Here is an 18,134-nt window from a genome sequence, read left to right on the forward strand (position 1 = left end):
ACTTGTTCAGGTGAGTAATCCTTGTGAATGCAAGTTGTCTTATTGAAGCCACTGGGACCTGAATAAGGGTATGCAGGACTGGACTATCGATCAAGGTCTTTATAACAGCTCCCATTAACTTATTTATTATTTGTATTACCGTAGCAGCTAGAGGCTCCAAGCAAGATCATCAGAGTTCCATTGTCCTGGGCACTGTACAAACACAAAATAAGAAACAATCTTTGCCTTGAAGAGCTTAAAAGACAGATAAGGAGAGTATTATTAGCCCTGTTTTACACATGGGAAAATGAGGCACAGAGATTAAATGACTTGTCCAAGGTCACTCCGAAAGTTTGTGGCAAAGAATTCAGCCCAGCTCTCCTGAGGCCCACTCCAGTGGCTTGATTACTTGATCCTCTTCAGCACCATCTGTGTGGAGGCTTTAGGGCCTGGATGTAGTTAGGCCCGTACGTCCTTGTTTTAGGCGCCCAGTTTTGTTTCTGCCTCTGAGCATGCGCATTGCTGCCTCCCTCAAGTTACTCGGCCACCTATCTCCCACCTAAGCCCCAGAGAGATTTACCAGCCAGGGAAATAGAGGCGTTTGGCCCAATCCAGTAGGCATCTTCTGAGCACACCTACTAGATTGGGCCTTTTAAGCAGGTTCACATAATACAGCCGGAGAGAGGGGATGAAGAGGACATGCCTCGTAACTTTTAGCCCAGTGGTTAGGGTACTCATCTGGAATGTGGGAGACCTCCAGTTCAAGTCTCCCTTCCTCTTGAGTGGGAGAAAGGATTTGAATAGGGATCTGCCATCTCTTACATGAGTGTTCTAACTGTCGGGCTATGGGATATTCTGATGTATTCACCCATGATCTGGGAGACCCAGGAGCCAGTCTCCCTGCTCCAATGACTCTTTACTTGAACCAGGAGTGTCCCATGCACTAAGCGAGTACTCTAATCACTTGTCTAAATGTTATAAGAGAGCTCTCCGTCCTCAACTTCTTGCTAAAACAGCATAGGCGCCTAACTCCTGGAGAGAGTTCACAGCCAAGACTCACTAGCAGACACACACATCTCCCTAAACCCCGCACTTAGGGGTCTATCTCCTTGAGGGGGTGTGCAGGGATGACATGGTATTTACCGGAGGTAGTTTTTACCAGGTGAAATCATGGTTTTTACCACCCTGGGAAAAACTAGTTAGTCCCAGTTTAAGGCCTTTTTCTATTTTAAAAACTCTTTCATTAATGCACACCACGTTACACGTAATTGTAGCTACATGTTCAAATTGTGGTTACATAAGGCAGTGGATTAATTTAGGGTTGTACAAATAAAAAAGTAGAACTGCAGTGGGCGTAATACTAACATGTAATTATAACATTGAACAGCGGAATGTCTGTATACATTTTGGTTCGATATTTTCTCAAGGAAGTTGTACATGTCATGACTCATATTTCAGTTTTCAGTATTATACAGGCCAAAGTCAAAGCCATTCAATGATATGAAAACGACAGTAATGCAGAGTTGTAGGCTTGAAGCATGCAGCATCACTGACTACCTTCCGTGGTCCTTTTGGCCATGCAGCATTCTGTAGCAGAAGATGCACTTTGACATACTGGATAGACCGAGCCTATTCCTCAGTTTTGAATGGTGGTATCCAAAGTTTGAAGATTTATTCTATGCTTGAAGCAATTCCCCCCCCCCCCCCCCAGTTTCTTGGGCTAAACCAGGTTCAAGCCAATTTTTACTAGCAACCTGTGCTGAACAAGTTTTTCACAGGAAATTGCCAACCCCAGGGTTGTGGTTTAGCACACACCTTTGTCATTGACATCTTCCATTGGCTAGCTTAGGCGGCTCCTTGCCTGGCATGCTGGGATTTGTGAATCACAGTCAAAGGCACCTATCTTTCCCCATTCACTGTATAGGATCCTGGGTGCCTAACTTTGACTTTGTGAATCACAGTGATTTTTCTAGGTGCCTGAGCCTCAGAACACCCAACACCTTTTGTGCATCCTGTTCCAGGTCCCTTGCATTTCCCTACCTCCATATTCAGCTGTGTGACTCCAGAAGAGCTGTGCTGACAGGGCTTCCATAGCTGGCAACTGGTTCTGGGTCCGTACCCTAAGGGGAATTTCCATTATGATGGTCATAATGGGGGTGGAGGCTAGAAAGTCTCTGGGTATATTCTATTTCTGCTGTGAATGCTAGTGAGTTCAAGGGAGTGAGGGTGATGCGCACATCTCCCTGCACACCAGCAATACACAAAATTAAAATGTGTTCTCAAACACACCAATGTAATTAAAAGTGCTGGGTCTATGGGAGCAAGAACTTCTGACTAATGCTACCATGCATGATCCCATATTGCACTAAGATAATGGGGAAGCAACGCTGGCAAATATTGTCATGCATTTCCCAATCAGCGCCAAATAAATTTTGAGCCAAACCTGCCAACATAAAAGACAGGGACCGTTTAAAAAAAAAGGAACCCTTTCTCAGCAGTAATATGAGGATACTTGATGATGAGAATGTTACCGGGAGCGCACCAGACAGTCAAGCAATATGAGCAATGCCTTCGTTCTGGATTTATGTATGCAGGTATGGTGGATGGGAGGTACTGTAGATTGGTGGTTAATAGCATTGTGAGTTGAAAGATCTAACTACTATTCCCAGCTCCACCACTGCCGTGCTCTATAACCGACAACTGAGCACCAAAGCACTAAAATTAGAGATCACTTTGGAACATACGGGCCTAAAACCTCTCTGTGCTTTGATTGCACTATCTGTAAAATGGGCATGATAGCAGTTCGCAGGAGTGTTGTGTGACTGAACGTATTAAGGTTTGTAATGTTCTTTGAATCGATGGCCAGATGATGCAACAAGTTATCAATATACTTCCTACATCACTGCTTTCCACATTTGCTCCAACTCATCATCAGAGCAGCCCTGGGCAGAAGCAGCACAGAGCATGTCAGCAAGAGCAGAGTTAACCCTGATTAGCTATTGCTGCAGAGAGGGGGGAGGAGGGGTGTTGCAGACTTTGCTCCACTAGCTCTGGCTTCTTTTGAATGAGCTGGGACTCTCAGCAGGCACCGGGAATTTGTGGAATGTTGAACAGCAGGATTAAGCCATATAACTCACAGACATGAATGATATCTAGGAAGCTGGAACCCCACAGATAGCAGTTTCTAATTAGGCCCCAGAGCTGGCAAACAGCCTTGTCATTCTTGCTGGCAGAGAGGAAGTAGGAATTGTTTGCCTTGCACTTCTAGGGTCCTAGTTTTCATTGAGAAAAATGAGAGTGTGTTTGGTACCTGATAGATTATCTTTCACTGGACAAAAGTGTAGCTCCCGGTGGTTTTTTTATTTTTTTTTTTCAATGACTTCACTGTCCCACTGACTGTAAGGTTACTTCCCTTCCTCACCTCACTGGATCCTGTCACAAGTTTCACATTCTGAATAAAAAGCAGAAACTGCCGGGCTGAATGAAACCACTTCTTATTTTCAGTGTTTAGCGTTTCCAACATCCCCACCCCCACATGGCCTGTTGTTCGTTTCAAGATCTGAAACCCTTCCCTCATGGTCAGGAGCTACTGAGAGAGCTAAGGTAGTTGGAAGTCTTTTATGGATTTTGGCCTGAATGCACAAAGGGAGTTTGGTGTTGTGATCCCTCAGCATTGTCACGCCTAACTTTTAGGTGCCTAGAAAATCGCTGAGATTCACACAGCCTGAATTTGGCACCTAAACTCCTATACAATGAATGGGGGAGAGAAAGAGGCACCTTAGAGTGCGAGTCACAAAAGCCAGCATGCTAGGCAGGGAGTTGCCAATGGGAGATGCTGACCAGATGGGTGTGTGCTAAAGATAGGTGCCTAAATCCAGGCCTCTCTCATCGTGGGATTCTCAGCTGCTCTCATACTCTCTTTTAGTATTAGGCACCTATGCTGTTAGCAAGAAGGCTAACGGGGAGGGAGAGGAGCAATAGCTTCCTTGTAAGTTTTAGCCCAGTGGTTAGGGTGCTCACGTGGGATGTGAGAGACCCCAGTTAAAGTCTCCCCTCCACCTTAGCAGGATAAGGGATTTGAACAAGAATCTACCACCTCAACGGGTGTGTGTTCTAACCATTGTGCTCTGGTATATTCTGATGTGGGGCTCCTCAGGCTCTCCTGAGATGGGTGCACTCTGGAAAAAGAATTAAGGCATCATTGGAGCAGGGGGACTGGCTCCTGGGCTTCTCACATCCTGGGAGAGTGTGCTAGAGAGTCATTCTCATGCTTCTGTTTTCTCTCTCTCTCTCTCAAATGACTCTGAAAGTGAGTGAGGACAATAGACCAGTGGTTAGAGCACCTGAGAAGTGGTACCTCCCAACTCCCTTTTAGGTTGCGAGGAGACTAGAACTGGGAGTCTCCCACATCCCAGGTGAGTACCCTAAACACTGGGCTAAAAGTTACAAGAGATCTGCTGCCATCCCCAGCTGTTTTGTGGGAACTCACCTGAGGGGTCTGATCCAATAGGCGCCCTCTGAACACGCCTACTGGAGTTGGCCCCACATGCAACTTCGGTGGAGGAACACCTACCTTCCCCTGGTTTGTGACTTTCTCTGGGGCCTAGGTGGGAGATGGGTGGCCGGGTGTCTAGAGCAGTGGTTCTCCACCCAGGGCCCGCAGACCGCTTGCAACCCAGTTGACACATAGCTGCGGCCCATATGACATCCTCAGGGCCATACAGGTACTGGATACGGCTACTTAACAAATAGAGATCTCCATATCCAGCCCACAATGGTAAATGGGTTGAGAACCACTGGTCTAGAGGGAGGCAGCAGTGCACTGCCCAGAGGCAGACACATAGGTGCCTAGGGAACTTTTACTGTAAAAACAGAGGTGCCAAGGGATTTAGGCACCACAAGGTTCAGCCGGAGTTTTGTGTATCGCTGTGGTCCCAATACTGAAACTCCAGCACCTAACTCTTTTTGTGCATTCAGGCCTTTGCTCCTAGAAATGCTTGTGTGGTTCTCTGTGACCGAGTATCTGCGCATAGGTTGAAACTGTGCTTGTCTTGTGATACATAGGAAGGGCAGGACTGTGGCATTCAGCCATGCCTGTGTTGGGGTGGTGCATCAATGGCTGCTTTAATCTAGACACAGGCACCTTGCCTCCAGGAGTGCTTGGGCAGCACAGGTCTCAGCAGTTCCGGGTATGCTCTAAAAGCCATCCTGAATTCTCCCCACAGTTTTTAACAGTAGTAAAATGGCTTGAGTCTGTTCTTGCTTACCCCAGGTTTACATTGGTGTAACTCATCTGAATCATAGAGTTTAAAGCCAGATGGGATCATCAGATCATCTAGTCCAGAGGTGGGCAAACTACGGCCCACAGGACCCTCCTGCCCGGCCCCTGAGCTTCTGGCCTGGGAGGCTAGCCCCCAGCCCCTCACCCACTGTTCCCCCTCCCCCGCAGCCTCAGCTCACTGCACTGCCGGCGCAATGCTCTGGGCAGCAGGGCTCTGAGCTCCTGGTGCAGCACAGCTGCAGAGCCAGGCCTGACCCGGTGCTCTGTGCTGCACGGTGGTGTGGCTGGCTCCAGCCGGGTGGTGCAGGTGCCTGTCCTGGTGCTCTGGGCGGCGCAGCTGTCGCGTCGCCAGCCACCAGTGCTCCAGGCAGTGCGGTAAGGGGACAGGGAAGTTCGGGGGGGTGGTCAGGGGACGGGGCGGTCAGAGGGCAGGGAACAGGGGTGTTAAATGGGGGCAGAGGTCCCACGGGAGCAGTCAGGAAGGAGAGGGGGGGTTGGATGGGGTGTCAGGGGGCAGTCAGGGGCGGGGGGGTCTGGGGGCGGTCAGGAAGAAGGGGTGGTTGGATGGGGCAGGGGTCCCGGAGGGGCAGTCAGGAATGAGAGGAGGGGTTGGATGGGGCAGCGGGGGGCAGTCATGGGTGGGAGGTTCCGGGGGTGGTCAGGAGATGGGGCAGGGGGATGGATGGGGCAGGAGTCCCAGGGGGCCATCAGGGGGCGAGAAGCAGGGGGGGTCAGATAGGGGGCAGGGGCCGGGCCATGCCTCCCCTAACCGGCCCTCCATACAATTTCCAAAACCCGATGCGGCCCTCAGGCCAAAAAGTTTGCCCTAGTCTGACCTCCTGTACATCACAGACCACTAACACCACCCAGCACCAGCACAATAAACCCAGCAACCAAAATGAGACCAAAGTATGACAGCCCACAGGAGACTGGACTATTATGTACCACAGGCAGAGAGTAGGAGGGACTGAGGTGCACCCGTGCCTGAGCTCCCTGCAATGGCAGGGAAATAATTGAGGCCAGATTATCCTGGCAAGAAACCTACACCCCATGCTGCAGAGGAAGGCAAAAAAGCCCAAGGTCACTGCCAATCTGACCTAGGGAAAAATTCCTTCCTGACCCCACAAACTGTGATCAGTTAGACCCTGAGCATGTGAGCAAGAACCAGCCAGCCAAGCACTTCATTGGAGCTACTCTGGACTTGCACCAGGGCAACCACACACCATCTCCCTAACGCAACCATGAAAGGGGTTTCTTTCCCCTTGTCCCCCGCCCTCCGAAAAGAGACCTAGGGTGGGCTTCACAAAGTATTTAGGCATCTTACTGTCAACAACTGGCTGGCTGCTGGCGGAACCAGCCACTTACCGAAACGGCCAATAACAATGCTGCAGATTTGACACAAATTGAATCAGAAGATGGGGGTGGGTGAAAATGAGCTCAATGGAATGTCAGGAGAATCAGCGCCTGTGTTAGTACGAGCAGGGGCAGGCCCCTAGTGAAGTGAATGATCACTATATGCAACTCTTTGAAGGGTAAACACCAAGGAGGGAAAGGAATTATCCAGCACGGTACACAAGTGAATAACTAAGAGAAAGGGGTTTAATTTAAGAATGGAAGAGTTTGATCTGAATATCAGGAATAACTTCCTGAAAGTGAGGAGTCCTTGACTGTAGAACAATGTCCCAAGAGAAATGATGGAAGACACACCTCTTATGTTGCCCCTCCCCCGATTATTTATTCGGTGTTTTGAGTTTATTTGTATGGCACTACTAGCATTCTAGGCACTTTGCAGGCACAATGAAGCTGTGCTCCCTGCACTGAAAACATTACATATAGTCAGTAGGAGAACGTCGGACAGGGTTTTTTTTTAATAAAATGCCTTTTTTTTCCATCAGAAAAAGCTGATTCATCAAAATCAAAACTTTTGGTGGAAACATTTTGGGTTTGACAACATTTTCTCATATCTGCAAGGGAGATTCTGTAAGAGAGAGAGAGACCCCAGAATAGCCAATAGCCCAGGGGTTAGGGCACTGATGTGCGGGAACCAGATTCAAATGGCTGCTCAGAATCCGGCAGAACAAGGGCCTTGCACATAGCTCTCCTAAAGCACAGGTGAATGCCTTAACCACTGGACTGATGGCTAGTCCAGAGGAGGGTTCTCCCTGCATGCTTTTTCACAAAACTATTTGAAAGGGCTTATTTTACGTCTGTCGTGGCACGAAAACAAATTTCAGAACTGTACAATTTTTCACAAAACAGAAGTTTTGCTTTCCATCCACTTCTAGCCAGTATACAAACTTGCATCAGGCAGAAAGGGAAAAAAATGAAGAGTAATGTGCTTGAATGGGAAGGCTAAGTACAATGTCTTGTTAATTTCACAATGTGTGGAGGGGCGAGAGGGGATCTGTGCACATCTTTTTCTGTTACTTAAGGCGTGAAGCTCTTTAGGGTTTACAAATCATGTACAATTAAAACCATACTGAATAAAATGCTAACGAGTGCAGTGTAAGGAACAATCCAGCACTGCCAGTGAGATGGATTAGATTATGGACAGTAATAACTCTTCCATCTCTAATGTTTGTGAGTCGATGGAATACGTGGCGTGGTACCAATTAAACATAGAGGCCTGATTCTCATCTTTTTTTTACACTGATGCAGATCCGCTAACTGCAGTGGAATTACTCCTGGTTTACACCATTGTAAGTAAGAGTAACAATTAGACCCAAAGTCTTTCAGTAAGATTTTCCAAGCAAAAGCACTTGCTCTGCAAATACTGATGATTGGCATTTAAGTTATATACCAAAGGGGCCACGTTTCATATTCACACTCTATCCTCAAATCCAGTGTCAGACTGCAGAATACTATCTTACAGTGAATACAAAGGAGGTTTAAAGTACTAGGACTTAGCTTTGTAGTGCAAAGCTGGCTAACTGTATGTCTATAAGGTAATACCTAGGGCACAATCCTGCTGTGGAATATATTCCCATACACTTTGCTAGACAAACTACTGCAATTATGTATGTTCAAGAGTCAAATTCCACTGTGCTTCTTCTTATTTATTCTTTGTATTACCTTAGTGCCTGGGAGCTCTAGTCATGGACCCCTTTGTGCTAGGCACTGTATATTAACTTTGAACCTGTGTATAGCCCACTGAAATGAAGTGTGCCAAGTACGTCAGCACTGTTCAGGCCTGAGCCCTTATAGAACAGCATCCTGTTATGAGTGGAGAACGTCTTTCTTGCACATAGAGATTGTTCTCCAATTTTCAGAATAGTAATTCTGGCAGTCAATATGCTTATTAGCAAATGACTGTTCTTTATTGGTACTAAATGAGGCTCTTAACCAAGCTGAAATGTGGGAATGTAACAGTTCATTTACAAAGTTATCCCAGGAGAACACAGATAGTCTACAAAAATACACTGTTTATATTCAGTCCATTTAAATGAGTAAAAGGACAGCCCTGAGATTATGCACTGAATTTACATGTAGACTGGTCACACTTAAAAAGCGGCCAAATTGCCTCAAATAACTAAATAACATTACCTTACAATACTGCAGATACGAGGTACGCTTTATGCTAAGTACAAGGAAGTAGGAGAAATACTGCAAATACTGAGATAACCTTATCTGTTTAAAGTGAAACTGGCATATTTTTAAGGGTGACCATTGTACAGAGCATAGCTCTTATGGGGGAGAAAAAACATGATGTTCATTTTTTAAAAAATCAGTTAAAATTATTGGTTCTTGGCTTTCTACTGTTAATATTGCTAGTCCCTCTGCTCCAAGTCAGTCAACTGCCATCAGGCAGATTTTCTTTCTCCAATTTTAGGACATTAAAAGTCAATGGATCAAGTTCATCCCTATTGTCTCTACTGATTTCAATGGATTTACACTAGGGATGGACTTGGTTTGATATGTGAGGGGATCCAATTACACAATTGCTTTTATCCGTCCAAAAAACCCTGTAAGATGAATGATTTTTCTAATCAAGCACATATGAATTAAAATAAACCAAAATGATAACTTCCTATGGCCAAAGTCTGCTCTTGGATATGGCATACTTGATTCACCTCTCAGCCACCCCAATCTGGCACTAATGTGCAATGCAACATACAACCCATTTGAATATAAAATGCACCATTTGATATTATCAGTCTTGAGTAACCATGCAGTTAGTCAATGGCATCTAATCTGTACACATTTCTACTTGCAAAATAATAGATTAACAACATTCCTATGCACAATTACTAGGAGAACCTTGCGCCTTGTGTCATAGTCTTAAATGTCTGACATTTCTCTGTAGGAAAGGAGGGATGTCAATGGCTAAGAGTTAAAAATCAAAGGTTAACTCCTGAATAGTAATGTCACTGGGAATTGCAGATGCTAGGGATTTAGTCCCAGGTCTTTGCACTTTTTATCTACAGAAAGAGCCTGATTCTAATTTGTATCAGTCTGCAACGAGTGTAACTCCACTGACTTTATTTGAATTACTGCAGATTTACAATGGTGTAAATGAAAACAGAATCAGGGCCTTCATGTAAAAAAAAGACTTGTATGTAAAACCAGAAATAACAATGACATGACAGAAGAAAATGTCAAAATCTGCACCGCTTTTTAATACAAGTTATTAACAAAAGTTGAGTGATTAAAAGACTGCTCTAACTAGCAGCGAACGATCACTGTTATGTGTTACTTCAGCTACGACATCTTTCTTCAGCTGTGCGTGGGAAAGCCAAACAAATGAAAATGAAGATATTTATTTACACAGCATCCCCAAGAGTTGGCATGATTGACAACACTGTACATAAAGGTGCTAACTCACGAATCAATTTAACATTTCTTGACTGCAGTGCAATCCAAGGCAAGTCTGAATAGAAGTGGAGAGGAGGTGTGGGTTTTTGGGGCAACAGCTCCCCCTAATGATTTCTTGGGTTTAGTCTGTTGCTTTTGGTTTTACTGACTTAAAATCGAATTTGAAAATTTAGGAGCTGTGTCATTAAGATCCAAGTGAAGAAAGAGAGCCACTTACAATCCAACCTAGATCCAAGAGGAACTAGTGTTATTTATTATCAACAACTGTTAACAATTAGTAATGTAGGAGTATTTTAGTAAGTCATTATTTAAATAAAACTAGTTAGTAACTGTTTTTTTTTCATTGATGCCTTATCCAGCTATCCAGGAGAAGACTAAGCATGAATGGTTACCAGCACTGGTGAGCCTAGAAAGCATTTGGCCTTTGAAACCAAACCACAGGAATTAGCTGTGGTTGCAGTATTTAGGCATATTAGCTTGAGGGTTATGCAGTACTTACACTAGAGAGGGTGAGCAGCTGTTTCTAAGCAATTCTGGTCAAATTCTGCTTGGTTACAATTGTCTCCAGTGGCGTTTCCCTGGTGATTGGAAATTTGGCCCGCTCCTCAGAACAGAAACACATTGTTTGTGTCACTGAAATGCTTTTCTCTCCTCTCATAATCTCAATATAACACTTTAAAAGCCTGATCGGGCTCTATTGAAGTCAATGGGAATGTTGCCATTGAGTTCTACGAGAGAGTACTGAGACTCAATTCTCCACCAGCAAGTTTCTTTAGTCACAAGTCCAAGAACTATAATCATAAAGATGAGTTAGTAATTTGCTAGCAATATGTCAAATGTCATGTCTCGACTCCTGAGGGAAAATGCCCACGTAAACCACAGCACAAGAAACCAAGCCCATTGGTTTCTATTTCTTACTCTGGCAAAGGCTTGGGGAATCTCAGAAGTCTCCTTTAGTAGGAGACATTCAAGCTCTTACCCTCTCCTTCCCCCATGCTGGAAGAAGCTGTTTGGCTGCACTCCACATGGTGATCATCAGGTAGACATTTAGGGTCTGATTCTCCACTGCCTTGCAAATGGTGTAGTCATTTACACCAGTGCAGAGTGGATGTAAAACTCTAAAACTGTGATCTGGTAGCACTTCACACTCAATTTGCACAGGCATAAATTAGTAACAAGAAGCAAAGCAGTAGAGAATCAAGCCCCTACCCTGCAGCAAAAAGTGATAGCTAGAGACAAATCCCTGAAACTTTTACATATATCAAGCAGCACTTACTCACATGAGTAATGCCATTTACCTGAGTAAGTGCTGCTCCATTTGCACAAGAGTTACAGAACCAGACTCTGATTAAGTAAAAAAGGAGGAAAATTGCTACCTGAAATACACTAGTGTAAGCTCCATGACCCCTATCTTTGGCCAATTTGCTGAGTATAGACAGCAGGACTGGGGATTTAATTAGTATTAGCAAGTTGCCTAGATAGCAGTTAACTAAACAAAAGCTTGCATTTAATGTGTGTGTGTGTGTCTGTGTGTGTGTGTTAATTGAAGATTACATGCTCTTTTTCACTTAATTTACACTGGCTGGAGGAATTTTCCTCCAAATTTCCAAAACAATGCATTTTTGAGAAGAGACCACTCATGGAAAAATTAATCACAAAAGGATAATTTTTCCAAATTTCATATGGGACTGAGATATGCAGATTAATAATAGAAAAGACATCCTTCTCTGCAGCATTCGGTACCAAGAAAATCCTACAGAGTCCAGTGTCCAAATACCCCATCCAGCTACTCAAATCAGTCCTTACCACAGGCAACTAAATTCCCATTTGATGTATCTAGATTCCACTTTGGGATTTGGCTGTCCTGTTAAGGTGCCAACCTCTGAAAACTGAGGCCTTGGCTACACTGGCGCTGTACAGCGCTGCAACTTGCTGCGCTCAGGGGTGTGAAAACGCCCTCCCCCCCCGAGTACAGCGAGTGCAGCGCTGTAAAGCGCCAGTGTAATCAGAGCCTGCAGTGCTGCACGCTCGCTCACAGCGCTGCAAGCTACTCCCCTCGGAGAGGTGGAGTACTTGCAGCGCTGCGAGAGAGCTCTCACAGCGCTGGCGGCGCGACTACACTCGCGCTTCACAGCGCTGCTGCAGCAGCGCTGGGAAGTCCTGAGTGTAGCCAAGGCCTGGGACTCTGGTATTATTAACCCTTATATTCACTAATCCCAAATTCTTCACTCTGTGCAGAAAGTTCTTTTTAACACCATGTGTGATAGATGTTTGAAAACTAAGAGGTCACACTAGATGATGATAATGGTCCCTTCTGGCTTTAAATCTATACAAACATGATCCCATCAATCATGGACTAAAGCCCATTGATCTCATGTTTACCTTTTACACCATCTCCAGGAAATCCTAACCAGCTGCAGTGAGTGACACTGGATGGAAGACTCCTGCAGAGAAGGCTGTAGTGTCCATGTCTTTTGGCTGTCCCTAACAAATGGCACTGCCCTCAGCAGTAACTTGTACAGAGGCAGCAGAAAGAGAAGCTAAACAAAGGGTCACAAATGTCAATAAAATGCTGCAAAAGAGCAGAACTGAGATGGCTTCTACTGGAGAGTCACACACAATGTTTTGACTGGGCTTCTGAGAGGGAAAGGCAGTGATGTATCATGGGAAAGGCAGTGATGTATCATGAAGTAATTTGTATTATGATGAAAACCAAAAAAATAAACTGACATAATTTGAAATCATAACATCCCAGATTCTGTTCTCATATTTGTAAAAGAAGGATTACTTCAGAGTGGACATTCTAAGAAGCTTGTCTTTTACCATTAGTTGATATCTGTGATAGTCCCTGTACATAGAACGTGGGATTTCTGCAAATATAATAAACTTTTACATGGCTAAATTGACAAATGCAGCTTTTTAAGATTGCCCTCTGCACACAGCATATCTTATTATTCATTACTCACTGAGCACTGTCAACGTGCTAGGTGCTGTTCGGTGCAGAGTAAGCGCCCTCCTTCACTCTGGATTGGATGGGCAATGCAATGCAGATGTGGAATACACCTGATGATCAGAGTCTAGTCTCAGAATGGTGCAAAATGTTATTTTTTGCTTTTCGTTTTGTAGATCGATTAGTGATGAAAGCTTCTTGGACCTATACATTTTGGAAGGAGTTATAATAAATACCTGAGAGACACAAAATCTGTTGTTATTCTAGCTTCTGTTGAACAGTTGTTTGTTACATTCCCTTCTCAGAAGGGTTAATTTTTCTTAACTGCTTCCTTCAACCACTGGGCACAGATTAGGGGGAGCCACAAAGGACACAGTTGCAGCTCTCTGGGACTGGGGTTAATACCCACCCCAGGCTACCATAAAGCCACCTGAATTCATTGGAGCTACAGCACTGTCCTACACCAGCTCCCTGAGAGGTAAAAATAGCTGTGGGATTGGAGAGGCTCCCCATGTTTGTTCTTTGAGGTGCACTCCCAAATCCACCTGAAAACCAACACACTTGGCAGTCAGAACCGGCCACTCCAAATCACTTGAACAGCTCTATTGCAGACAAAATAAATCACTCTAGCAAGCTACACATAACCTGGAATGTTGGGATTTTCCAACATGTAGGGCCAAGTGCTCCGCTGGTGGCAAATGGCATGGCTGCACTGAAGTCAATGGAGATGTGCCAATTGACAGCAGCAGAGAATCTGGCCTGTAGAATAGTGAAAACAATGTATGACTCTATGGAGTCGCATAGATGCCTCGCCTAAAACATTTCTAGCCTCCTCTGCCCCTCCAAGTGCTCGCACATATGAGAATGTGCTAATTGGCACTATGGGCCCACATAATGACCATAAAAATAGTTCATTAACCACCCTCAGTGGTGCTAAAATAGATCAGGTATCAGCAGCAGCACCAGCAGAGAGACAGTAAATCCATATATCTATCTAGGAGGGCCCCCATTGTTGTAGTGCCTGAAAGTCTAACCAAAGTCAATGGGTGTCTTTCCACTGATGTCCATGGGCTTTGGATCGGGCCCTGTCTGAAGAAAAGCTGTGGTGATAGTTACGACTACAGCTGAACACCATAAAAAGACTAAAGACTTTTGTTCTTGCTGTTCTAGTAAATGGCGAGAACTCCCAAACAAACATTCCCTTCTTCCCATTTGGGAAGTAAACACTATCAGAAGGGCAATAATCACAACAGTTCCCCCTTCACATGTCTCCAATTTGGATGTGCCTGTCATTTAAAATTTCCCATTCAAAAGTCTACACTTCCTCGAAGCCTGGTTGCTTGTTACATTAAAGCCAAAGATTGTGTAAGCTGCAACATTCAGCTCTGGATCTGAGTTTTCAGTACCCTCAAGCTCCAGGGGTGTTTAGTTAGACCCCTTGGTTTAGTCCATTATAAAGGTAAGAGCCATTTTCAAAATTCAGAGCTATATCTGAATTCTGGACTTGGACCCCCCTCCCCCACAAAGGTTGGTTTAAGTAGTAACCAGTTACATTTCTCTGGCAAATCTGAGGGCAGAAAACAGGCATGTCACTGAAGATTTCACAAGTTCACCCACTTCTGCCAAATCCAAGAACAAAGCACAAATTCACCACACTTCAGTACATGAAAACAGTAGAGGACACAGTGTGCCTGTAAGGCACTGACTCACACTGGTGACAGGGCACAGTTGCATCACCCCACTGGGAGCTGTGTGAGGCATGGTACCCCAGAAAGTCACAGACCACCCTGGCATGCACATGCCTGCTACTTCACCCCGCTTAATGGGGTTCAGTGTACATTCCTCTTCATGGCTGACATCCTCAGCTGGCCAGTACAGAGGAGGGAAAAACTATGGCTTTGTCTCCTCCATGCCTGTTGTAGTGGCTGATGCCAGAAGTAGTCCTTGTGCTTAGTAGACTAAGGGTACGTCTACACAGCAATTAAACACCCATGGCTGGCCCAGGTCTTCTGACTCAGGCTTCTGGGACCTGGGCTGCAGGACTGTAAAATTGCTGTTCAGACATTTGGGCTTGGGCTGGCGCCCATGCTCTGGAACCCTGCGAGTGGGGAGGGCTCCAGTCCAAGCCCAAATATCTGCACAGCGATTTTTAGCCCCGCAGTCCAAGTCCCACAAGCCCAAGTCAGCTGGCCTGGGCCAGCTGCGGCTGTGCTGTGGGTCTTTGAATCCAGTGTGGACATACCCTGTAAGACCTCAACTCTTCCACCCACTCATGGGAGCGTGCATGTGTCCTGAGCATCACTGGGCATTAACAGAAAGGGACAGGTTTTTAAAGGCATTTAGGTGGCTAAGGATACAAATAGTGCACCCCATGGACTTTTCAATCTGTATCTTTCGACACCTAAATGCCTTTAAAAATCTGACCCAAAGAAACACAGAAAGTTGTACCTTCATACATGATTTTTTTATTATATTTTATTTAATCAATCCCCTCCCAAAAGCAAAATCCTTGCCTGCCCCTGGAACTGGATCGTTATCTGGAAACCCAGACTTCACAGAAATGAGCAACATGGCATTTGTAATGAGAACAAGACAAACAAAAACCAACTGTGAACACTTTAGTGCCACTGGAGCCATTAACCTGTGTGGCGTGTAAAAGGAACTGGCAGTTCTGCCTCTCCTCATCCGGGAAACAAAGCGAATGACGCTCCATATCAAGCCGCTCGCCTGACCGTTACATCAACTTCAAGCTTCTTTCTCACTCTTGCCCAGAAACTCATTACATTATGTAATTTATTAAGTAGGCAACAACTGTGGTTATTTCTTTGATGGAACTGTTCAGCGTAACTGTAGAGTAACAAAGAAGAGCCAGGGAAAAAATATCAATTAAAGGATGGTGCAATCCCTCAGGATGACACACCACAGAGCAGCTAAGAAGTTGCAAGGAAGAACTGTAGATGCAATGGAAGAGATGTGATGACATAAATGGCCCCAGAGTCTTCAGGTAGCTCTTGAAGATAAGGGTGGTTTCCAAGGCCTGAGGTTTGGCGTTATATAGAGAAGCTAATGCACAAAATGTCTCAGGGAAATAGAGCAAAAAGAATCTAAGATGCACTTAAAGCAAGGGTCTGCATAACCCAAATGGATTCCACATTTTTAAGGAGGGGAGAAGGATGTGTGTGGTTCTGCACAAACAGTTCTGGCCTGGTGCCAAATAACTCAGCTAAGTGAAAAAGTCAGATCCACAGATTAAGTGGCCAAAAAGAAAAGATGGTGAAAAGTGTCCAGAGGAGTACATGGTGAAATCCTATTGCCATTGACGTCAATGGCAAAACTCAGTGCGGCCAGGAGTTCACCTACTATTTGTGACCTGTATTGTGATAGCAACCAGAGGGCCCAGCCAAAATCAGTGTGCCATTGTGCTGGGCACTGTAGAAACACATACAAAGACCCAATCCATGCCCTAATAAGCTTACAACGCGAATGGGTGAGCTATGAAGGGTAGGGAGAGAGGGATTGAATCACATATACACAATTTTATAACCATATATGCATTTATTATTGTAAGTGTAGCTGGCAGTACTGCCTTTTATTAAGTTTATAAATAAAGTGTTAACTATCCTCATGTGTCTGTCAACCTAGCAGCCACTAATTGGCGTATTTCTTATAGTCATTGCAGCAGAGGGAGGGTGTTGAGGTGGGATTTAAACAGCAGAGGCTAGTGGCCTTACGGATGAGTTACATGCTGAAGGTGTAATATGGAAGAAGGCAAGCAGACCTTTTGTCAAAAGCATTTGAACCACAAACTGTCTCACAAGTTGGTGAAGACCCAAAAAATCTGTAGCAAAACCTTGTTTCATTCCCACAGAGGGGCTGTGATTTAGCTCAGGTAGCTTTCATAACATAACGGTTTTCTTTGTGGAAATATTTGAGCAATTTCCCGCAAACTCGAGCCACCATGCCAGCCTTACAGCATCCACGCTGTTGTCTAGATGCTTAATTCACAATACTGCTGTGTGCAAGCGGTCTGGTTTCTGACTATCTTGGATAAGAGTAGTCGTGTAATTCCCACAAACCACAAGTGACAAGGTGCAGTGGGAGATTGGAGGGAACTTGTTTCTTCTGTTAGTAACCACAGGAGTTTCTCTAAGTCTCTTGTGGTTAATTCCTAGAACAGGAAGTTGGAGAAACTTTAGGTACAGGGGACTCTGGCTCCCAGTTTGCTGTGCCCACCCATCCAGAGGTCAACTGATTAGAAGAGCTCTCAGAGTTACATAATGACATTTCAGGGTTGGCGTGGGGCCCCTTCAGAGCGAAGTTCTTTTTTAAATAGAAAAAACATAAGAAATAGAATTTTCTCTTTGTTCTCTTAAGCTTCTATTTATTTATTCATTTAAAATAATGTTAAAAACACCATTCAAGGGGTCTGGATACGCTAACACATCATTAAGAATACAATAAAACACCATGTGCATTAATCATTTCAACAGGAACTCAGCTAGCCAGCCACTTACAGAGACTCCTTTCTATTCCTTCATTGCGGGAAGCATTCCTTCAGTCCTTTCCAAAATCCCTCTCAAACCAATGTCTTGCAACATGACTCAGATTGGTGGTAGGGCCTGTGAAGGGGCACACCCTCACTCTAGTAGAGAGGAGGCTAACAGGCTCTTCTGGGCTCAGCCAGCAGGAATCAGGCGCACCTGTAATGCTTGCTCAGCCTGAAGGGAGGAAGCTTAAAAAGGGAAAGGCTGCACAGAAAGGGGTGGTGAACAGGAAGAAGACTGCTGTACCTCAGAGACTGCTACCACAGAGACAGATCAGCCAAGAGGGAGACAGTTGCAGACCTCACCACTCCTGAGGCTGCACAGACCAGATATAAAAGTGAGGTGACCCAAGACAGGTCAGACCCTAGTCCTAATTAAAGACACTATACCATCTGAGAAGTACTTGTGGCACCTTAGAGACTAACAAATTTATTTGAGCATAAGCTTTCGTGGGCTAAAACCCACTTCATCGGATGCATGCAGTGGAAAATACAGTAGGATGATATATATACACAGAGAACATGAAAAAATGGGGGTTGCCATACCAGCTATAATGAGACTAATAAAT

At 44.9% G+C, this 18,134-nt stretch overlaps 1 long non-coding RNA gene across 2 annotated transcripts in view; it reads right to left on the reverse strand.

Annotated features, from left to right (window-relative positions):
- LOC135981824 (uncharacterized) overlaps positions 1 to 18,134 on the reverse strand; it is a 110,242-nt gene that overhangs the window by 22,888 nt on the left and 69,220 nt on the right. For both annotated transcript variants that reach the window (XR_010599010.1, XR_010599009.1), the window contains exon 3: positions 140 to 192. This is a non-coding gene — a long non-coding RNA (uncharacterized LOC135981824). The remainder of the gene's footprint in view (positions 1 to 139; positions 193 to 18,134) is intronic.

The sequence above is a fragment of the Chrysemys picta genome, chromosome 2 (assembly GCF_011386835.1).
Source record: "Chrysemys picta bellii isolate R12L10 chromosome 2, ASM1138683v2, whole genome shotgun sequence".
Taxonomy (NCBI): domain Eukaryota; kingdom Metazoa; phylum Chordata; order Testudines; family Emydidae; genus Chrysemys; species Chrysemys picta.